Below are 24,354 nucleotides of genomic sequence, written 5' to 3'. Positions count from 1 at the left end.
GGTCCTCTGACCTTCCAGGTCCCACGTGTTTGCCTGATTGGGGCAACGGGGACCAGCATGGCCTCAGTGTGGAGCCCTGAGATGCCTTGGGCCCAGGACAGCTGGAGGACGTGTCCGGGCCAGCCACAGGGAGCATGGAGCTCGAGAGTCGGTTCCAGCTTGAGTTGGCAGTGCTTCTGGGTCAGAGGGAGAACTGGGGAGGAGATCCAGGATCCAACAAGAACTCGGGAGGGGGAGAGGAGGCCCCTGGAGAACTCTGACCTCCTTTCTCATGGCTTTCCCCTGCAGCTGGAGCGAGGTTTGCTTCGAGAGGAGCTGGTGTCACCATGCTGAGACTGAGAAGCAGGCAACCCAGGCTTATCCACGAGGGTACAGATGGCCGCGTCTAGCTGTGCATACAACAGGTAGTCCTGCAAACACCGAGGCTCAGCCGCCACTGGTCCTTTGCCCAGATTCCAGCTCTGACACCCTGGCAAGCATTATGCATTTGTTCAAACAGCCCCATGTCTTGTCTCCCTCTGTTTTTCGCTCGTCTCCCTTCTTGCCCACCTCCCTTTTCCTAGCTCTGCACCCTCCGTCTCTTTCCCCCTCCCTCGCTCACCTCTCGTTCCCCCCTCCCCCTCTCTTCTCATTTACATCCTCTCGCTTCTTTCTCCTCTGCTCCCTGTTCCTCCGGCAGTCCCCATCCTCTTCCTCTCTTCTGGTGTCCTTCTCCACCTTCCAGAACAGTGTTGCTCAGTGTGTGGTCCCCAGACCAGCAGCAGCAGCACCTGGGAACTCACTGGAAATGCTGGATCTCGGATCACACCCCAGACCTGCTGCGTCAGACACTTGGGGATGGGAGGAGCAGCAACTTGGATTGTCAGAAACCCTCCAGGGGATTTCATGCACCCTGAAGTTTGAGAATCACAATCTTAGAGGAAAAATGGTAAGTTAGGAAAAAAAACAACAAAAAACCCCAAGTATCTTGAGTGTTGATCCAATAAGCCTCCTTTCTAAGTAAAACCCTCCTGTACCCATTAGCTAATTAGGATGTTGGACCACCAGCCTGGCTGGGATGCAATCACGTTCAAGTTCTCTGATTACGATCACACTTCTAAATCCCTTCGGCCAACCCAAGTCTTTCCTGTCCCTGCACTCAGCCTTGACTCCTCTCCCTCTCTGGATATTTTAAGGGGGTACAGAGAGCAGGGGACATTGGACTCTATGACCAGCAGGTCACAGTGTGAATCTGCGTTTGCCACATCCCTCTGATGGTTGTTGATACGAAAAGCGTTGCAAGGCAGAATATGGGAGAAGCAGAGAAAGTGGAGGGAACAGATCTCTTCATTGCAGGGCTTTTCGGACTCCGAGTGCATGCTGGTAACCTGTCCCGAACTCCACCACAGAAATGCATTTCCTAGCAGGCATTGCAGAGGATGACCACACCTGGGAATACTGCCCAGGAGCCAGTGGGGAGGCTCTCCCCCTTCATGCGTAGGTCCCTTCAGGGTCAGTGTTGTCTCAGGAGCACCTCTTGGCTTCTTCACTTCATGTCATATGCTGGCCACCTCAGATGAGGGGTCCCCCATCATGCCTCCTTGGTGGTGTCTCAATGGGTGATGAGCAGCCTTTAGTTCTCAGACCCCGGGCACACCTCCCAACTCTGTGATATTGACGGTGGTCTGATGTCAGGATAAAGGGCGAGAAAGCTGTTTCATGCTGCTGCTGTTTCTTTAACATGCTCAGAACTCACCCCAGGTCTGGCCTCAGTATGGGAATCTAGGGTTTTATTTTTTGTTTTTTAGAAGCTCCTGGGAGCTTTGGATGTACAGGGAGGCTTGAAAGGCACTGATTTACCTGAATTCATTCACAGTGTTTATGTCACTGTACACTCAGGGAAGGACAGAAACCAGGGCTTTGTCTATCAGCTTTGAAACTGACATCAGAGAAGAGAGCCAGCCAGCTCCTTTCTATAGTATCATCCTTGGGGTCCCCAGCAGGGGATTTGTCAGGGGTGGTGACAGAGAGGTGGGGCTGGTGAGAGAAATTCTTATTTTCCTATAAACCCCAAAGATACAAAAACATGGTGTCGTGCAGTGATGGTGATCTTTTTTTTTTTTTCTTTTAACTTTACAAGAGATAATTCAGGAAAAATAAAAATGTTTATGGCCTTTTTCATTAAAATTGAGAATCGTTTTATTGAGTCCCACAAGGAGAAACGACTGTTTTTACAACTGAAGTGACCTCTGCCAGTAGTCTTCAATCTGTTTTTAGCAGTAGAACTCTTTTCTCAAGGGAAGTCTTATATCCAAACTCCAGTGTATAACATAGTAAAGAAAGGTCACTCTGGTGAAAGAACATGGAAAATCTAAAGTTTCCCATTGATATTTGAAAACAGTAAAAGCATTCCTTGGGAACAGAGCGGGAGATTACAAACCAACTTTCTGGACCTCTCAGGAAAGCCAGTGAGAAAATTGGCACTACCTACCTCCCCTCCCGAATGTTCTTATGCGAGAAGATTTGATTAGCCACAACATGGCGGCACCATTTACATTTTTCAACACGATAGTAAACCTCAGACTCCATTTATTTTAATGAATTGGAATTACAAGTTGCATTTAAAAATTCTCTCCCCCTTTTTTTTTTTTTGGAGCTCCTTTTAACTAGCACCTTTCACGCTGCTATGGAGACTTGTTAATTCTTTTATTCTGGAATTTGGTAGACTTCATGCCTCCCTGTCCCACTCTAGAAAGACGACAGCAACTGAAAGAAAAAGTCTTAGGGTAGGTCTTGCAGAAATAAATGACCAGGGTAGGATAATCTGACAAAAATCAGCTGACACACACAGGAAGCGTGTACGTCCTGGCTTCATTACGAGCAGTCTTTTCAGCAGTGGTAACAGTCAAAATCGAAAGGATTGAGACTTGGGTGGTGTTTTTCTCGCTGCCCTGGTCCTTTGAGCTTTATGGATGCAGAATTGGGGAGGGGATAGGAAGGCAGCAGGATGCGTGCCTCCCCAGGGGCTGAAGTGAGAGCTTTGGGGGAGGGTCTGAAGGAGAGGGAGGTCCCTGCAGGGTGAAGTGGGGGCAGCCAGAAGGAGGGGGCAGGGTCTATGGGAACGTCAGGCGGGCGATGAGTCGGGACATCAGTGATGTCCTTTGAAAGACTCCGAGAAAGAATAAAATTCCTTTTCGTTTCATCCATCAGCCCTTGAAGGACACTCCTTGAATGCCGAGTTACTCCGTCATGGAAATCAGAGGGCGGTAGGGTTGTATCTGTAAGCAAGTGTTTTTAACAACACTTCATTAAAAGGGCTCTGTGATTCGATGTTTTGCTAAATCAGAAACAGGAAGGGCTGCATATTTAGGTGCTGCTTGGTTTCTGGCATGTGCCTTGTCCTCATTCCCCAAGGGCCTCATGGCTCCAGGTGGGATCCTGGGGTCATCAACATTGCCTGGGAGATCTTTAGAAATGCAGATGCTCAGGTCCTACCTTGGACTCAGTGAATCAGAAGGTCTGGGGCAGAGGGCAGCTATCCGCTTCCAACCACGTCCTGAACATCTGGTCTTTCCTAAGGCTTCGGTGACGGACTCTTTGCCACAGAGGCAACCCCTTCCTCTGAACTCCACTCTCCAGGCTTGACGTCACCCTAAATGATTGGACTCCAGCGTGCCTTGGTGGTTCCGATTTCTACTTTTGGCTTCATTCCTAAGCAGCTAGGTAGCCTTACCCCAGTCACATACCTTAGGTGTATCTTGATTTCTTAAGCTGCACAACGGGAATCATAAGACTAGTCTATCACCAGCAGTGATTTTAATGAGTCCGTGATTTAGCACATTCGAGAACCTGACCAGAGCCCGGCACATAGTAGGGCTCTAGCTGTGTTACTGGTCACTTACTTGTCTCCCAGCTGGAGGGCAAGTGCTTCAGGTAGAGATAACACATTGTCTGGGGTGTTTTTCATCCAGACAGTGCCAAGCAGCAGGCAAGATACCGAGTTGGCATCGTTCTGATGAGACTACAGCCATTGGTGGCTCAAGTGCGGACGATATGCTTTGTACCCGTTCAGTGGACAAGGCACCCATTTTCTTCAACTGAATACCTCTGTGTGCCAAACATTAGGTCGGGCCTTGTACAAACATGACCTCACCTCATGCTCATCATCAGCCTGGGAAGGAAGGACTGTCCTTACATAACAGCGGAGGCTAGCCAGGGGGATGCTCGGCGACTTCCCCAGACTCACAGCTGGCAAATGGCGGGACCGGGTTACGAAGCAGCTGTGTCCCGAGTTCACTACCCAGTTTTCCTCTAGGGAAGAGATCCTCCCTCTGAAATGTACCATCTTTTCTTTTCTTTTTGAAAAATTTCATTTATTTATTTATTTATTTGTCAGAGAGAGAGAGAGTGAACATGAGCACGGGGAGCGGCAGGTAGAGGGAGAAGGCAAGGAGCCCGATGCGGGGCTCGATCCCAGGACCCTGGGGTCATGACCTGAGCCGAAGGCAGATGCTTAACCGACTGAGCCACCCATCTTTTCTTTTACCAGAAATACGTTGACAGCTTTTTCTAGTAAAAAATGCGAAATCAGGGACGCCTGGGTGGCTCAGTTGGTTAAGTGGCTGCCTTTAGCTCAGGTCATGATCCCAGCGGCGTGGGATCGAGTCCCACATCGGGCTCCTTGCTCGGCGGGGAGCCTGCTTCTCCCTCTGCCTCTGCCTACGTCTCTGTCTGCCTGTGCTCACTAGCTCTCTCTCCCCCTCTCTCTCTGACAAATAAATAAATAAAATCTTTATAAAAAAAAGTGAAATCATGTGATGATTGTCATTCTTTGATTGACTTGTTTTGCTTAATAGGATACCCTCTGGTTCCATCCACATCATACCAGAGTAGCATAGGGGAAGGGAGAAGAAAACAAGAGGAAGTCAGAGAGGGAGACAAACCATTAAGATTAAAGGGAGGAGATGGGGTAACTGGGGGATGGGAATTAAGAGGGCACGTGATGTAATGAGTCCCGGGTGTTATATAAGACTGATGAATCCCTGACCTCTGCCTCTGGAGCTTATTATTATGCACTACATGTGAATTAATTGAACTTAAATTTTAAAATGGGATCTGTATTTGTTTACAAACCCAAACAATAAAGAAACGTGACATTTACGGCAACTGGACATTTTCTGGTAATTCTACCCACCAAGAGTAACTGTTTTGGTAGTCTAGTATTTGTCTGATATTTTTAGGCATACACATCCACCTACCTTCATTTTTTTTCTTAACAATAAATAAAATCATACTGTGCATTTCTTAATATCCTAGCATTTTAATTTAATATATGGGGAACATCTTTCCAAGTCAATACATATAAATATATGTCATCCTCCTCAAAGGCTCTATGGTGTCCCATTTATGGATTTGCTGTAATTGATTTACCCAATTTCCTATCAATGAACATTTAGATCAATATTTTACACTTGGTAGATAGCTCTGTGGTAGACATCCTTGCACTTCAATAGGTATTGTTCTGGAATATTTTTTAATTCTTCCTTTAGGAGGTACCGCTAGACATGGGTACTTACCTTGTTAAAGGTTTTAATACAGATTTTTCCAAATTTCCCCCAGAAAGTGTTTTACTCACTTTATACCCGCACCAGCCATTGGGAGTGTGCTGAATTCTGTGAAATAGATGTGGCCCTCTGCTGAGACTTCCCTATCAAAATGATAAACCTTCCTGGATTTTTATGGCGCATCTCTTGATGGGTGTTTTCTCAGTGTCACGTGGATTTAAAAACCAGACCTCAGTGTTCCTTCCGGCTCTGCCCCATTCCTGGACCATTGCTTTATGCCAATCGCCAATAGTTCCCGGCCAAATGCCAAGATTCTTGGCAGAGTTTTCTGTTTGACCCCATGTACCTTCATGTGTAAATAGGCTGTTCTCTAATTATAATTCATAATGTTTGCATGTAATAGAGGTCTTGCCCCAGAAGTGTTAACTTCATTGGATACCAACCACAGGATTTTTTTTCTTCCACATCATCACCCCCTCCCAGAAATAGAAAAAGGAACAGAAATTGCCAAGGCTACAGACAGACCTTTATTTCTAATATGTTGCTTGAACACTTGTATTAAGTCTTGTTTTCTCTGGCGAGAACTACCCATGTATGCATATTTTTTTTTTCTGTCAGTTTAGTCTGTAAATGAAATGAAGTTATTGCCCCTGTGAAAATGGAACATTGTGCCCTCGATTTGCTCTTAACGGGTGGGAAAACCCCATTAAGTGTTTGTGAAATATGTCTTAAATACAGGAATTTTAATCTAGCGGTCTAATAAATCCCTCTCTTCTACTCAAATGAAAGTCTTGGGTTTTCCGGCATCTGTTTAGTTATTTGTACACCAAAAGCTTCTTACACAAACCTGACCCTGAGAACTCAGAGTTGAGAACATTTCTTCCATTGGGGTATTTTTGTTTGTTTGTTTGTTTGTTTTTAAAGCACATCTTTCAAAGAATCAGGAACTTTGACAGGTGTATCCCATGGTCAGATACTATTTTCTAAACATGCCTGGAATTCCTGCTCTTCTAGGGGTAAAACCCATAAAATCTCTCTGACTGCCTCAGGATGTGGTAACTCATAATATTCTAAGACCTAAGACCTTGTAAGACTCTAAGTACATTTTTTTTTTTTCTGTTTGGTGGGCATCTAGAAAGTATACTCTCCCTTTGGAGCATTTTTCATGGGAGCTGGAAAATTTCTTTTTAGCACAAACCACAAAGAACATCAAGCTGGACCTAAATATAGTCATTCAGCTCTCCTACATATTTATGTGTATTATTTTCTTTCCTTTTTTGGCCAGTGTTTATTAGGAAACTCTGAGTACATTTGCTGGAGGTAAATCCTGTCTTCATCTTGGGGACAAGAGGAGAAGATATACATTTATATTTGTGGACAAGGTAATTATTTTTTTTAAGCCCTGACTACTTAATGTTTATTTCCTAAAATCAAAGGCAATGGCCAATATAACCATCAATATCGGGAAACTAACATTGGTAAATTGTTACCAGACAGTTCTCAGGTCCCATTCCAGTTCTATACAGTGATGTGTTTGCAGCCAGAGAATCCAGTTTAGAATCTCTGGTTACTTTGTTTCATGTGTCTTTCATTGTCCTTTTAGTCTGGAGCAATTCTTCTGTCTTTCCTTGACTTTCATGTGTAGCCAATCTCTTTGAGCAGAGTGGGGCAAAATATACTTCAAAATAAATGGTTTCAGTGGGGATCCCACCTACCCTGTGACTCTCAGCACTGGATGGAAATAGGCAGGGAGTGGGTTCTGGCAACCATCTGGGGTGGATATTACTCTAAAGTTCACTTGAATGCATGGACATAAAGTGATTCATTTCCTCTTGCCCAAGTGGTGGGTCTCATCGCTCATGGATGCCTTCCCTCACTTTTTTTTCCAGTTATTCATTCAAAATATTTGAATGTGTATTAAGTGTAAGGAGAAAGAAGCCATATGCGTACTTTCTCACTGAATCTGGACCTCAGAATCCTTCTCAACACAGGATCCTCGACAGGCTTAATCCATTTCTCTCTGTTGGCATGCTAGAGGATACGAATGAGAAAACACATTTTAGGTGGCCAGGGATTCCCACACACCATGTGACACAGGGTCTTACATGCAGAAAATACTTGTCCAGTTGATCTCACGTGGCTTTAAAATCATCTTTCCTTTCAAGGTAGGAGAATGAGAAGGGTCAAAGAGGAAAAATAGAGGAGAAAACCACATCCTATGCACTGAGTCAAGTATGTGCTTGTTCCTTCTGTTGTTTACCCTGAGGAGGAGAGATGCCTGGAAAATTTGAGTTGCTATGAGCTGGGATTGTCCCAGATACTATTAGCAGATAAAAAGGGAAGGGAGACCGAGTTCATTAATCGTGACTAAGAAAACCATTCACGCTTTCTTCAGTTCGTGATTTTAGACAGCATCTCCTCAAGTCAGTATTGTCCTGCCAAAAGGTCTCTTCCAGAGGTTGGACACTTCTTCCGAAGATTCTGTCTTTATTTAGAGTATTTTTAGAAGTTCTTTGTGGGGCCAAGGCAGGGGTGGCAAGAGAATGTCATCTTGATTTTTGCTTGCTTTTTTTTTTTTTTTCTTTCTTTCTTTCTTTCTTTTTTTTTTTAGTTTTTTGGACAGTTTCTTTATCGGTGGCCAGATCTGCAAACTTGTTGGGTAATTTTAACTCGGGCAATGAGTCAAATATTACTCAGGGATAATCATTAGGCAGAAAATGGGTGATTTTCTTGGTTACACTGATGTGGGTTCAAGCAACTGAGACATAAGCATGATTTCTTTTATAAAAGAAAAAATGAATGAATAGCATCATAATAATGCGTTTGCTACTTCACTTTGAAGTGCCCCTATAGACATTCCCAGAGGCCATTCCCCAAGAGGAATTCAAAGAGCATCTGGGCTGATGGCACCATATTTATTCTGGGAAAATACGCTGCAGGGGTCTCTCTTGGGGAGTGGTCACATGATGAACTCATTCGGGTAATTTCAGTAAAAACGTAGGTTGTCACTTTATCATTGCCTTGGAGGGCCCCCTGGGCTAGTGCCTGGAAGAGAGACCCCAAAGAGTCACAGACGAATCTTCAATTAAGTTAATTAATTGTAATAAGATAGGGGGGAGGGAAAGGAAAGAAAAGCAGCAAAAAAAAAAATAAAAAATAAAATAAAATAAAAATAAAAAAGAGAGAGAGAGAGAGAGGGCCCTGGGGTATTTGGGGGACCTGCCTTTGGCCGAGTTCCGCTGCCATTTGGCTGCTATGAGCCTGGTCCTCCCGTGCTCGGAGCCATCTGACCTGCGGATGGCCGGAAGCCGACTGTGACAGAGGCCTGAGATATTGCAGATCGGGTTGGGGAAGGGTCAGAATCATTAGTCATAGATGATAGGGGGAGGAGGTGGGAAGTGGGTGGAACGGAAGCAGTCCCGGCGTTGGAGACCAGAAGGCCAACTCGGAAGGCTCTAGATCCTTCTTTCTTAAAAAGGTCTCCCTCCGCGTCTTTCTTACCTTTGCCCTCTCCGGCGCCCCCTCCCAACTCCCCTGCCCTACCGAGTCCGGCCCGACTGATGGGCTCCCGCTTGAGTTCTATGCCTTTACTACCCTGTCCCTTTTCTCCAAATAGAAGGGGGGACAGTTTGCCTTCCTCCTAGGGGCATCCCTGGCCAGCCTCGGCGCGATCCTGGTGCTCACAGGCCGGCGTTCCTCTCCCCTGGTGATTGGGTGGGTCCCGGGAGGGAGGCGTTCCAAGAGGCAAGGAGAGACTTTTTTAAAGTCTTTTTATGACCCGTGAGGCTGCCCCAAATCTCCCTCATCACTTGGCCTACTTTGAAATTAATTAATGCACCGCGCAGAGAATGCAGGCTTTATGCGATAAAACCTCTCCCTCATTCTGCCCTGCCTCTGAACCCGGGCCTCGAGTGTTTTAGTGAATTTGAGGCTGTTGACAGGGAGGGGATTGACAGCCCTTGATTCAGGAGGCCTCCGTCTTTGACTGAAGACAGGTAACCACAGTAGTAGTGGGTAAACCAACAAGACTCTGGCTTTCTCTGTTCCCCTCCAGGAACCACGCTGCCTTGGGGGCCCAGGGCGGAGCTTAGATGCTGCTTCTCTGAGAAGCCTCCTCAGAGTCCTGGGGACCCTTGGTTCTCAAATTTCCTTGCACATGAGAATCATCTGGGAAGTTGTAAAGAATTCCCGATGTCCAAGCCTTGCTGCACCCCAACTATGCTAGGGTCCCTAGAAGTAGAATTCAGGCCCCAGCCAGTTTTAAAACTCTCCAGCTGATGGAACAGCTAAGTTTGCAAACCAGGGGCCTGGACCAGGGCTTCTCCAACTTTCACTTGCCACTGACGTTGTTAACAGGCATGTTAACAGGGGTCGCTGTTAACATGGAGTTCTCATTGAGGAGATGCCTGCGGCAGTGGGGGATCTGGGCCCCCCTGGGTTCCTCATTTGCTCCCAGGTGACAAGGGTGCCTTTGGGTCCTCCCACCACACTTTGAGAAACAAGGTCTTAAAGGAAGTGTTCCCAAAACGTTGTGCATCCGAATCATCTGGAAAGGATTGTTAAAATGCAGACGCTTGAAGGCGCCTGGGTGGCTCAGTCGGTTAAGCATCTGCCTTTGGCTTAGGTCGTGATCTCAGGGCCATGGGATTGAGCCTTGCGTTGGGCTACTCGTTCAGTGGGGAGGCTGCTTCTCCCTCTCTCAAATAAATAAAATCTTTTTTTTTTTTTTTTTAATGCAGATTCTTGAACTTCATCTTCAGACTTCCTGCTTCGAGGCGTCTGGATTGGGGAGCTGAGATTTTGCATTTCTAACTATTTCCCAGGCAATCTCTTCCCGGCTGGGCGGGAAACCACATTTTGAGAGCCCCTGGCCTGGACTGCTTTAGTAGTGCCCCCTTCCCGGCCTCCCACATTTCCTGTATCGACATTATCATAACAGTTACTTCTTCAGTCGACCATCCTTCATGGAGGGCGCTCGCTGTGGCCCCATGTCCGTACTAGACACGCAGTAGGAGGCAATGCTCTGTAGCTGTTTGCAGCAAGGGCTTTAAGTATGAAAGTTGTGCTGTGAATCCCAGCCTAGGCTTTCTAGCTTTTTCAGTAAGGCAGACCATCTTATTCTCTGAGACTCATTTTTTTCTGACCTGTGAAATGGGAACGATATTATTACATGCCTCCCAGGTTTGTTGTAAGGATTGTGTAAAGTAAGGCATGTGGGACCTCGGAAGAGTGCCTCACAGAGAATAATCCCACTGGGCCATCCCACTGGGCCATGATGGCTTGTATTGTTATTATTAGCACAAGATGCTTCTTTAAAACATCTTGCATATTGCGGTTGCCTGCTTATGTACTTATCTTCCCAAACTTGGAGCTCCATGGTCACATCGGTATACTGACCACCGAGCAATCCCCCAGCACAGAGAGGAGCTCTGTAAAAAGGTATGGAGTGAACGATGGGAGATTTGTGGTCTGGACACCCCCCATAAGCTTTGAATCTCTCTCTCTGAGTCAGCTTCTCAGGGACCCCACACATAGACTGTCCTCCATGGTCTGATCTCCAGGTTTTCTCTGATAAAGAGATTGAACTGATACTTGGGTTCGAGCTAGCCAAACTATCATCACTGGGGTGTCCCTCTTGCTACCCTCGCACAATTGTCTTGTCTAAGTTTTTCTCACGCTAGTCCTTCTATCTAGAATACGGTTCTTTCTGTTCTTTTCAGATCTAAATTCCATCCGGCAGAGGCCTCTCCCTTCTTCTGCACCAGACTTGGGCTGTTTTCATCCCATTCCTGCCGAGGGCCTTGGGATGGTTTCATCAATGATGATAGAGCTCTTCTCTTGAACTTTTGTGTTTTTCTTGTCTTATAACTAAATTATAAGAAACCCACACTTGACGGAATAATTTAAAATGACTTAGGAGGCCCCATGCAGTGTCTCACATTTGGAGGAAGTTAGGGTTTCATTCATGTGGGTTTGAATGACAAGGACAACAGGTTGCTGGATGGTTATTCAGATCTGCATGAATTACATGGTCTTCCTCAATGGCAATTTATTTAGGTGGACAGGAAAGTAAAAAAGGGTTTGGTTTGGTTTTTTAAATCAAGCTCCCTTGCAAGATCACTTACCCATTAGGTTGTAAATTATCTTATGTATCTTTTCATGGATGGGATTCAACAATGTTATTTTTAAAAGTACTTACGAGCATCTACTTTGTTGCAGGTAGTGAACCAGGCAGTGGGGATAGTGGGGTGAATGAGAGCAAGATGGCCGCTATTGGCCTCTGGTCTGGCGCTGTAACTCCAACAGGTTAGGATGGGTTATGTTATGTTGTAGTAATAGACAAACCCTAGAAACTCAGTTCCATAACACAAGAAAGGTTTATTTCTCACTCAAGGGAGTCTTATATCAGGTTGGACAATTTCCAGGCCAGCTGCTGTCCATGAAGTGACCCATTGGTCCAGGTTCCTTCCATCTGATGAACATAGGATCGAAGTAGTCAAAAGACCCCACCCACATAAAGCAGATTAGAAACTACCATCCTCTCATGAGTTCAGGAAAAGGAGGAGAGACCTAGTGCTCACGTAGTGTGAATGCTTGGTGTCTATCACTTCTACTCTGCTGTTTAATTTTCCTGATGCCTTTTAAAGCTTGCTTTTTTTTTTCCAAAATAAAATATAAGGTCTAGTGATAGAGCTATGCATTTATTTTCTTTGATCAAAAAAAGGAAATATGATGTACCTATACAGTGGACTATTACTCAGCTATCAAAAAGAATGGAATCTTGCCATTTGCAATGACATCCATGCAATAGTTCCATCTGAACTATTTTGCTAAGGGAACTACGTCAGCCAGAAACAAATACCATATGATTTCACTCATACGTGGGACTTAAGAAACAAAATACATGAACACAGGGGAAGGGAAGGAAAAATTATAAAATAGAGAGGTAAACCATAAGAGACACCAAACCATAGGAAACAGGGTTGCTGGGGAGTGGTGGGTGGGAGCATGGGGAAAGGGGGTGACGGGCATTAAGGAGGGCATGGGATGTCATGAGCACGGGGTATATGGAACTGATGAATCAGTACACTGTATCCCTGAAGCTAGTATACACTCTATATTAACTTAACTGAATTTAAATAAAGAATTTTTTTTTTTAAAAAGGAAAGAAGGAAATACCGTATAAAGGCATTGTGATGAGTACTACAAAAGGAAATTTTACAATGACATCAAAGCAGATATCAGAGAATGTCAAGTTAGAATAGGGCAGGACTTTTTTATCTGTTTTGTTCAGTAGTACCTCTCAAGTACTTAGAAAGTACTCAAAATATTTGTGAAGAAATGTAAAAATGAGTGTTCAAAGTGTTTATTAAATAAATAATTGAGTCAATGGTGTGTTCTTGAAAATCTCACCTTTTGTTTAAAAAAAAAAAAAAAGATGTCAGTGATTGACCCAATAGCCATTCCCTAGTTTCTTCCTAGCTGAGCGTATCAGTCAGCATTCTAACAGAGGGAGCAGAATCTGTAGAGTATATATATTCTCCATATATGTGTTATGTTATATAATGTTCATAAATGTCATATAATACGTGTAATATACAGTCAGCCCTTAAACAACGGGGTTTTGAACCACACAGGTCCACTTATACACAGATTTTTTTGATAAATTCAACACAGGACTGTAAATGTATTTTTTCTTCCTTATGATTTTCTTAGTAACATTTTCTTTCCTCTAGCTTACTTTGTTGTGAGAAGATAGTATATAATACATATAACAAAAAATGTGTGGTAATGTACTGTGCATTTTGTACATAATGCTTCTGGTTCACAGTAGGCTATTAGTAGTTGAGTTTTGGGGGTGAGGTGAAAATTTGTAAGTGGATTTTGGCTGTGTGGGGGTTGGTGTTCCTAAGTTCCACCTTCTTAAAGGGTGTATGTGATATAATATATAATAAATGCACATATACATAGTGTATATTAAATAAATTCATTAGGTGGTTTTATTAGAGAGAGAAATAGAGAGAGAGAGAGTGATGGTGCTTAAGGAGTTGGCTCATGAGATTATAGGGACTGGCAGGTCTAAATCTCTGGGACAGACCAGTCTATTCTCAGGCAGGAGCCGATGATAGAGTCTAGAGGCAGAATCCCTTCTTTCTCAGGCAAATCTCAAGAACCACCTTCTTACTCGGAAGACCTTTCAACTGACTGGATGAGGCCCACCTAGATTATCAAGGATCATCCCCTTCCTTAAAGCAACTGATTGTACCTTTAGCCCCATCTACAGAACACCTTCACAGCACACCTAGATTCCTATCTATTAGCCAGGTTGACATGAAAACTAATCAGCATGCCAGCAGAATTTTGATTTGCATGACCGTCAGGAAGTGAGCCATGCAAATCGGTTCCAGCACGGGCACATGGAGAGAAGTTTCAGAGTTGAATTTCTAGGTAACCATGCCTTGCTCATAAGGGGGGGGGTACTCAAAGAAAGAGTTATCCCCTTTTATGCCTCGATGCGCTGGCCTCTTCATGAGCTGGGAGTCATCTTGGGGCCATGAGGAAGGCAGGCCAAGGCAGGCTAACTTGCTGAGAAATGTCGGCAGAGGTAAATAGGCCGTGGGCATTTGATAATGCCCTTGAACTGCTGAATCTACCAGCCCTGTGGGTTTCCTTTCCCAGTTCCCCTTTGTGAGCTAATAAATATCCTTTTGGGTGGTTCTTATTTGTAGCAGAGGGAACCCTCACTGATGTGAGGACCCACACTGCATGTGGCTGACTGTCTACTAAGAGGTGGTCACTATCGGATGGATTCCGTCATCTACAACACTTAGAGATCATGTAAGTACACACACATGTGCATGTCATCAGCTGTCAAGGGTCAGATCTCCGAATTTAATGCCTTGCTTTCACAAGGGAGGGCTTATTAACAAGGGGCCACTCCTGTCCTTGAACTCAGTTTCCTATCAGTGTTCTGACTCATAGTTCATGAAGAAGCAGCATCTAATGAATAATCTTACCCAAGCTTTATATGCCAACAGTGTAAAGTAAAACCAATACAGGAGCTATGGTCCAGGCCTGACTCTCTAATTTGTTGGCCGAATGCTCTGGTAAACAGTCTTCACCTTGCAAGACCTCAGTTTATGCCTCCATTCAATGACCTGACCGATTTGGCCTGTATCAGTGAATTCCAAACTCTTCTTAGGTTGAACCTATTTTTCTTACAAAATCTTCCCTCTAACCCCAGTGCAGCACAGCAAATAGAATCCAACTTGCTCCAACATACCAGAACACTCTCCACATGGAACCTTGGTCCTCCACAGGTTTCTCTTTTTTAAAACCTAAGGCTTCACCCAATGATATTATTATTATTTTTTCAAAGATTTTATTTATTATTTGACAGACAGAGATCACAAGTAGGCAGAGAGGCAGGCAGAGAGAGAGGAGGAAGCAGGCTCCCTGCTGAGCAGATAGTCCGATGTGGGGCTCGATCCCAGGACCCTGGGATCATGACCTGAGCTGAAGGCAGAAGCTTTAACCCACTGAGCCATCCAGGTGCCCCCCAAGGATATTATTTTAAATCTATCAGGCTTTTCTTATTTTATTTCAAAAGTATCTCATGAACACACAGTGTATACCAAGCACTATCCTAGACGCTTGTAACAGATCGAGAAACGAATATAAACACATTTTGGCGGAATGTGAACAGACACAGACACAGAACGGGAACCAATGAATAATGTCAGCTGATGGTAAATGTTAAGAAGAGAAAGGAAAACAAAGGGGTGGAATGGGCTGAAATGGGCATGATAATTGCTACTTATAAAGGATAATCGGAGAGGCCTCCATTTTCTGGATATGGGAAACTTACAAAGAAAGCCAGGGCATCACCCATGAGCCTATGTGGCAAGAGAGGTCTAGCATCCTCTTGCAGGAGAGATAGGGTCTTGTCTCAACTAACCTGGGACAAAGGCGTGTCTGGGCATGTCTGATAAAGTGATAGGGCTCAAGCCCACGGGAAGGATTTTGTATAGTTTGGTGTGCATAGGAGAAAAGGAACTTTGATAAGGAAATAGTTCGTGTCAGGGAAACGTTGCAAGACCGTCAAAGATGGCGGAGAGTCTGTTTCTCAGATTGCAAGGCTGTCAAAGATGGCGGAGAGCCTGTTTCTTAGAACAGCTCCTTGGAATCTATTTCTAACTCCTTGGAGCAGAGCCAAAGCTGTGGGAACTGATATGAAGGTTTTGTGATCTGTGAGGCACAATGTGATTTATGTCCTAGGTGACAAGATGTGGCCCTAGGTAAGCTAGGTGAAGGGTATTCTTATTGTTTCTGGAGCTCAACATGGAGCTGACTTGGGGGAGATAGCAAGGAGCAAAGGGTCCCGTTGACACTTGCCAATTATCAGCTTTGGAAACACCAGGGAGCTAACTCTTCATATTTGCATCACTGTTGTTTCTCAATTGATTTGGGTTAAGTTATGCTGCAGTGAGAAAAGCCCCAACCCCGGGGGCTTTACTACAACAAAGATTTATTTCTTATTCACATTATATGTCCATTGCTTGTTGGCTATGTGTCTTTCTTATGTGGGGACTGAAGGTTGTAAAATAAATAATATCCTGGGCCTTCATGGACTAATGGTCGAGAGGGAGAAAAAGAACATTGTGAAATCAGTCAAAGGCTCTTCGAGGTTCTTAGAGCTATGCCACTTCTGTCAATATACCATTGGCCAAGCCTGAGGCTGACATCCGTGGGACAGCAAGGTGTAATTATTCCAGAGAGTGAGATCTGAAATGAAGGACAGCCAATAGTATGAGTAATAATTCAGTGCCAGTATTAATAAGGAAGCTTAGCTCTGGAAGAACTCAAGAAGACCTTTGTAAATAGATGCAAGACATTCCTAGAGACTCCCAGGAGTAATAAGACCAGTTAACTGAAGATCTGATGTCATGCAAACAGTGACTTCACCTATTGCAATCAGGCATATCTCTCCAAATAGGATAAACTCCATTCTGCATTGCAGCATCTTGGGGAAACTCAGGCCACAGAATGTTATGCGATGATCTTTCAGGGAATGCTACCCTTGGATGTAGCAAAACTGGGAAGACTTCACTGCTGAGAACCAATAAACTTTCAAAATGACTCTGAAATCCTGGCATGATAGCATCTTAGCCAAGAGTCAGTGACCTAACTAGAATGCTCTGGTAGCCAGAATGTTATTATTTGGCTAAATATGTAGATGATTGAACTATATTGAGTAGCTGTTCTGGTTACTATGGCTAAAGAAACAACCAATTTGAGTGGTATCAAATAGCCATTCTGTCATCCTGGAGGTTAGAGATTCAGACAGGGCAATATGGGAATGAGTTGTCTCTGTTCTCGGATGCTGGGGCTTCATCAGAGGATTCAAAGGTTAAGGGTGATTTGAAAACTGGGGACTAGAAGAATCTAGAAGATCTTTATTCACATGCCCAATGGTTGGTATGGGCTACTGTCAGGGACCTCTGTTGCACATTGGCCAGAAACCATGCATAGAGATTCTCCATACAGTCTATCTGGGTGGGGATAGAGTATGGGCTTCCCCACAGCATAGCAGCTCATTTCAGGAGCCTGCGCTCTCAGATGGGAAGCCTACATGGGACTCTGCTAGGAAGCTCCATGGGCTTCTTCACAGCATGGCAGCTGGGTTCCAAAAGTGGGCATCCCAAGAGGAGCCAGCAAAGCTGTGTTGCCTTTTGTGACCTATTCTCAGAAATCATACCATACCATTTCACTACTGCCACTACCCTACCCAGATTCACACAGAGGGACCTCACCACCTCCTTCCAATGGGATGATGGCCAAAGTCATACTGTAGGAGTAACCAATGAGCCTAGGGAAGGTGTTGCAGCTATTTTTGGAAAATACAGTCTGCCATAGTCACATGTTGGAAAGGCAGATCCAAAATTACCATGCTCATCTCTGTTCAGTGAGATATGTTATATTTTATTTATTCTTATTCCCTAAATATGATCCCGTACCCAGAAGTCTTCTAGTAATTTGAGAGCCGTTTTTATTTTTTCTGTTGAGATCAGTGGTCTAAAGATCAAAGATCTTTAGGGTGACTCATGGGTGTTTTAAGAAGAACAGGTATCTTTCTAGAAATGGGGAATCTGCCCAATGGCAAACAGACTGGATGTTCTATTAACTGTCCTGGGCCACTGCCAGCCACACACAGTTTGGAAAACTTGGAGGGATACAGGGAAATAGGCCCATTGTGCTTTAATGGCTTTAAGGAGGGAGACTCACTGCTGTCCCCCATTTTGGGGAACTTTGCAACTATGAGGACCAGGAATTTTCCCCTAAAGTCTGACATCTGTCTTTCTTGCTTTATTGTCAGCCCATTTAATACAAGTTCTATCCACTAATATGAAGGCTGACTGATTACAGAAATATACAGTGTATTCCCTTTAAATCCTCCTCACCTAATGGGCTGGTGTGTACTAGATACTCAGTACTTATTAACAGAAGGAATGAATGCAGAATGAAGATTAAGGACCTTGATAAATATGGTGGTGCTAGGACTTGGACTCAGTCCTAAGTAAATTTAAAATGTCTGCCCTTCTCAAGAATTCCTTTCTGCATGCTCCTGAATTCATTCCTATATTGTTGAGAAAAGTCCAAGAGACAAAATGGTGGTGTTGTTTTCTAATACCTCTGGCATCGTGAGGTTTTAAAAAAAAGGAGACATCTTTTCCTGGTGTCTTGACAAATTGCAGGTCACTGCAGAAAAAGCTTTCCTATGTGACTGGAGAGACTTCCAAGATATACGTTGACCATAGCAAAGCTACAGATACTCAGCTCTTCTCTACCTCCCTTAGGATGTGCTGGCCACCTCGGTATGCTGTTTCAACCATGAGGCAGAACCAGTTACGGCTCACAGACACCCGTGAGCTCATTACATTTCCCAGCCCCCTTAATCAGGTGGAGCTGGGTCTCTAGTTCTTTCCTGTGGGATGTGCACAGAGGAGCCCCATGCCCCCACCATGTCGAAGTTCCAAAGAGCAGGTGTGAGCTCTCCATGAGATCTGTTCCCCTACTCTGGGGGACCTTGGAGAACTCACGCTGTGGACGATGCAGGGAACAGATGTCAGTGCTCACGTCAGTCTGGGTCCTGGAGTACTGAGTGGAGCAGAGCCCACGGCTCGCTTGCACTGGGCATCCAACACAAATGAGAAATCAACCTTCATCACACCAAGCTGCTGACATTCCAGGGAAATTGACTGCAGGAGCTTAGCCTCCCCCATCTGACTAATACATCCTCCAACACTCGCTCGCTCTATCTCTCATGAGGACCTTCGCTCAAGCGGACGTCCTTCCTGAAATACTTCCCTCCCCCAGCAATTCAGATCCTACCCATCACCCACAACCCATCTAACCTGCAACACCTTCCCTAGGAGCTCCAGTCAACAAGGATGACTTCCCGTCATTCACTCATTTCACAAATCATTCTCAACTATTTAGTATGTGTTGAGTGGATTCAATGACAATTAATACACCTAAGTGCTAAGACGGACAAAGTAGGAGTTTCTTGGCTTCGGTTCCTCTTTTGGACCTTACCTTCTGCTTGTCTTCTCTCTTTCTTTCCTTTTTTTTTTTTTTTTTTTTCCCTCAACACGCATATAGGATGTCCTGTTGTTATGTTTTTACCCAGTTTGGGGAGACTCGAGAGGATACCCTCGTGCTTCAATAACCTTTCTTTCCCTTCCCTTGCTCCTCTTTTCCCTTCCTCTCTGTGAATTTGTTGCCTTGGGCTGTCAAATAAACACATTGCTAAGAAGGTCACCCCAACCTGTAGAAACTTCCTCCCTGTCGAGAAGCTGGTTCATTCATCACTGGACATAATCACCGTGGAATGTGAGCACGTACTTTGTTCTGGGCTCCAACTCCCACGATGCTTGGACCCAGACTTAGTCAGCTGCTAGATTTTCAGAAGTGAGGCTGACCCTGTAGGGCAGAGGAAAAAGCTTGTTTTGACATAGTCACCCCCACGTGGAGGTTGCACATATGCTGATACATCCAGGATCGAAGTGTGAGGTTTGCTGCAGGGAGCTTTGCTGTAGGTTTAGCAAACACAACCTCTGCTTGCTTTGGTGTTCTGCTCTAGGTGTAAGAGGTCTCGAAAGATCTGAGAGGCAAAGCGTGGTACCCCAGAGCTCTGACAGGAGAAATGACTTACCTAAGATAAGGCAGCAAGCAAAGCTGGAATTCCTGGCTTCTAGGGCATTGTTCTTTCGAATCACACTCTGGCTACATTTTGCAGGACAAATACTTACTCCAGATTCCTTTATGAGGAAAGATTTTCTACATAATAGTAACAACGAATAACAATAATATTTCCCATCTTAGCGACATCCGCTCTATGCCAGGCTTAGGCAAAGTAGACCACACATAAACTAAACCCAAGGGTGTTATCCCCACCAAACAGATGAAGAAACTGAGGCTCAGAAAGGTAGAGTGGCTGTCTTAAGATAATTTAGCTAGAAAGTGGAAAACACGGGATTCCAACCAAGGTCTGGGAGACTCTTAAACTGACCCCCTCAACTACTAACCTAGTGACTCTGGGCGTTTCTGACTCATGTTTGCTTGTCATCTATGTGAAACTTTTTGATCTTCTTGCCTGAGCCCAGGGTAACCCATGGATAGGACTTCTCTTCCTCAACTCTGAGGAGAAACAGGACCAAATTTGCCATCCCAGTGGGAGTCGTGGTGACCTAGGGCAGAAATCAAGTGGGCATTCAAGAAATGTTCCCTGTTGAAAGAGTTCAGCTGAGCCCTGCTTGGAAAGTTCTTTCCAGTCCTCTGCTTAACCGTAACTGTTGAATTTTCCCAGCCCAAACTGCTTTTTGAATAAGAAGAAATAGGGGAAATCATTCCTTGCAGTAAAGGGAATGAAAGTCTGGTCAGGAACCAGTTTAATGAAAAAGAGCCATTACCTAGTTACTGACTGTCTCATGTGTACCAAGTGCTGTGTCAAATGCTGGGGCTGGTCTAGGGAACTAACCCCCCCGCTTACCTCTACTATTTCATCCACTGCTGGAACAACCATTTCCTTCACTTCCAGCCACTCTGGTTGTCTTGATTTTCCCTAAACATGCCAAGGTCATTTCTGCCGCAGGGCCTTTGCACACATCTGGTATGATTTGCCCTGAGACCCTTACAGGAGAACAGCTTCCTGTGTTCAGATCTCAATGCATCCTCCTCAGAGGGGCCTTCCTTGGCACCCAAATCAATTTCCCTTCCTCCTTCCAACACCCTGGATTATATCTCACTCTTGTCTTTATTCCAGAGGCCTTACTGCTATCTGAAATCATCTGGTTCACGTTTTTCTTCTTCACTGTTTGTTTTCCTTGACGAAAATGTAAGTTGCCTGAGAGCAGGACCTTCTTTGTCTCATTCATCCCTTGCTGTGGCCCCAGAATCAGAAACGACATACCTCGACTATAGCAGTAAGTCCCCAATAAATCATAATAAGGTGAGTGAATGCAAGATGGTATAGCCAAGTGAGTGACTAAAAGAAGGGGATAGGGCTCAAATCCTGGCTCTTAACAGTGGCTAGCTCTGAAGATTTTAGCCTCATTTCCCATAACTTTAAAATTGGCATAACGGTATTTATAACCACTAAAAGGATTGAGTGAGGTGATGTAGGCAAACATTACTGGGTACGTAGTGGGCACTTGGTCATGGGAAAACCGTTGCTACTGTTGTCTGTCCCATCGTCGTGGTCATCTTCACTGTCATCATCACTCTTGAGATAGGGAGAGAGAACCGGAGAAGATAAAGTTAGTGGCAGGCAGCCTTTTACAATGCTGTTGTAATGATCTGCTGAGTATCTTCCATTATGGAGTCCTTTCCACCGGCCAGGCGCTGTGCTAAATGCTGGGTGTGCAATATCTCCAGTGACATCACTCAGAGATGTATGTGCACATCAGACAAAAGTGAAAGCAAGCAGAATTCAAAATCCTTTCCCCCACTCCAACCCAAATCCTGTTTTTGTTACTATCTTGAGCCTTATTCTGATACCCCTACCTTCAGGGCATTTGTTCAAACTGGAGAAGATTCTACACCATGGGAACGTGGAGGATGGATCACTGTGAGTTTCATGACTTGTGTCCCCAAGGAAGAGTGCCAGACAGCTTCCTTCTATGGGATTCTAGCTTCCTTAGCTTTAATACTTGGGTTGGTAGAGAAAAAACAAACAAACAAGCAAAAACTCTTATGTGTATTTTGATACCCCTGAGGCCAGGCAAAGTCAGGTGCACTAGCAACGACACACGAATGTGTGGCCTGTAATTTTTACACACGGGACCAGGTTCTCTTTGTCCAAAGTGCAAGTGCTTTGGGGAAGCACCTCAGCTAATGACTCAGCTTCAGGTGGAACTTACTGTTCCTACAGTGTTGTGTAAAAACCTTCTCAGACCCAGCCACAATTTCACGTGTTCCTTCCAAAGGCTTCTTAGAGGCAGATAAATATCTTCATCTGGCATAATCTGAGAGAGAAATGAGTCATTACCCAGTGGGGACGACTGAGCTTTGGTCTGTGGAGAAACCTAACACATGAGTCCCATGAAGCCTCCTTGTCTTATGGTTCTAGGGAAGATTTTACTGATAATTTGGAACTGTCCTCTGAATCTCTTGGAGGTCATCCCCAGTTTGTTCTTCCATATTTTTGTGAAGCTTTTATGGGATGAAGGATTCAACCCATTTAAAAATGAAAACAAACTTGAGTTTAGTTTATTATTTGGAAGTGTTAGCCCCTCGTGATATTCTTTTGAAGACAGCTTAGAGTTTGGCTGAAGGCAAGAGAGTAAAAATTAACTCTACAAACTTACTTAGCATGGTGGCCATGTGTACAATTGCCCAACATGAATATAGTGCTTGCCCAGTATGGAGATCTTTAAAATCTCCTCATGTAGGAATGATGGAGAAATTCTTCTTAGAGTTTATCCTTCATCTACTGGTGATGGCTTCCTGAATCTCTGGGTTCAGATAGAACCTTGAGACCCTATCTGGGATCAACAGGAAAGAATAATAGGATGGATTAATGCCATCTGCTATGGGTGGGTCAGTCAAGAGTTCTGACCTGTGAGCCAAAGGTGCATTTTCCAAACTACAGTGATGTAACCTGAGTCCCAAGTACATGTTACTTTCTCCAAGTTATATAACATGCTACTAGTTAACTCCGGTCCGGTGTCTTGCCCACCACACTGTTTGAAGATTCAGCTCCCATCACACATGGGAAGAGCCACCTGATTCCAGAAAAAAAAAAAAAGAGAGAGAGAGAGAGAGACTGTACAACATCCCAGTTTGGGTTCTCTTTCACTGCTCGCTTCCACTGACATCCGACATATTGGTGACCTACACAATGTGGTTCATCTTAAAGCCAAGTCCCCCATTTCATTCTCCTTGCAAATGGCCTCAACGTCTCCATCATTTTAATGGGACGCTTGGTATTGGTCTTTCACAAACCGTAGAGACTTGTTGAATGTACACCATTGCATTAAGATTGTTAGGAAACAGGGATGAAGCCTTCACAGGGGATATTCAAGAGGCAGGCTTTGCTTACTTGTTGGTTTTTGAGCAACGGATCCTGAACTGCCCCCATCCCCTGCCACCCTACCCCAGTGATATCTTCCATGTCCCTGATGTGTTTTCTTCCGTGGCCTTTCCTCCCAGACCTGCCGGCACAGCTGACAAATAAATGCTGGGCATCCACGGCATGTGCAGCGGGGTGTGGGGACAGAGGAATTATATTTACTTATTTACTTTTGATGTGCCCTGCAGATCTTGTCATTCATGCGTTTCCATCTCTCTTCTCAATTCCATGAGTCGACGCTTAATATTATCTCTGGTTATTGCAAGGGAGGAGGCCAGTGAGAGGGGGCATCTGGGATCCAACCCAGACAAATGGCGGGAAAGCAAATACCTTGAGAGATCAGCACAGGAAATTCTCCCTTCTTTAGGGGACAGATCTGTCCTCCTTTGTTTAATCTCTTGCACAGCTGCACTACTCAGGGCGTAGAGACACAGTCAAGGCAAATGGATTCGGATTTGGGAATCATAGTGGCAAATCTAATTTCAGGTTACTCCTTTTCCACCGTCTCACCCTGCTGGGGGTTTGAGCCAAAACCCAGAAAGGGGGCGTTATCTGAGGCAGAAATCCAATGCCTACCGTTGGGGATGCTCAAGCAATGCCGCCACCCAGAGCAGCCCCCGTGCACGGAACGCCTCCTCTGTGCCAGACGCTTTGCCCCTTTTACCTGCTTTCATGACCCCCTTGCCCTCTAGTCCTCATTGTACAGTTGGGGAAAGTGAGGCTCAAAGACAAGAATGAGTTTTCTCAAAGTGATGCTAGGGAGCCATCAGATGTCTTTTCCTTTATTCGTTTATTTAGTCTGCCCTTTGGTATGCCAAAGGCACCATGTGCATGATAAATTAAAGACAACAGATGAAAGTTGATGACTTAAAGGAAGAGCCACCTGCACAGAAAGTGAGTGATATGATGATCCAAGAGGAGGGAACAGAGTGTGTGTGTGTTTGGGTTGCTAGTAATGGAATCCAGAATCTACCTTATGGAAAGAGTAAAGTTCTACATCACACCCCAAAGGCGATGATGTAGGTGGGTTTGGGGGAGGGGGTAGGAATGAGGAGCTAGAAAAATGTGACCTATGTTTTTCCTCTTCTCTGCCCTTTAGTTGAACGGATCTTTCCCCCACAATACAGTGATCAAAGATGACATCAGCAAACTCTTACATAGAGATTAAGGCACTGAAAT

At 44.7% G+C, this 24,354-nt stretch overlaps 1 long non-coding RNA gene across 1 annotated transcript; it reads left to right on the top strand.

Moving 5' to 3' along the window:
• Window positions 1-288: 288 nt before the first annotated feature.
• Window positions 289-12,932, top strand: LOC101687508. The gene is made up of 4 exons (XR_199474.2): window positions 289-404; window positions 725-928; window positions 6,829-6,925; window positions 10,283-12,932. It is a non-coding gene; the product is annotated as an uncharacterized LOC101687508 (long non-coding RNA).
• Window positions 12,933-24,354: the final 11,422 nt, after the last annotated feature.

Source organism: Mustela putorius, unplaced genomic scaffold (genome assembly GCF_011764305.1).
Source record: "Mustela putorius furo isolate JIRA1106 unplaced genomic scaffold, ASM1176430v1.1 tig00537248_pilon_pilon_pilon, whole genome shotgun sequence".
In the NCBI taxonomy this organism is placed as follows: Eukaryota; Metazoa; Chordata; class Mammalia; order Carnivora; family Mustelidae; genus Mustela; species Mustela putorius.
This window is presented reverse-complemented; position numbering and strand designations above follow the sequence as displayed.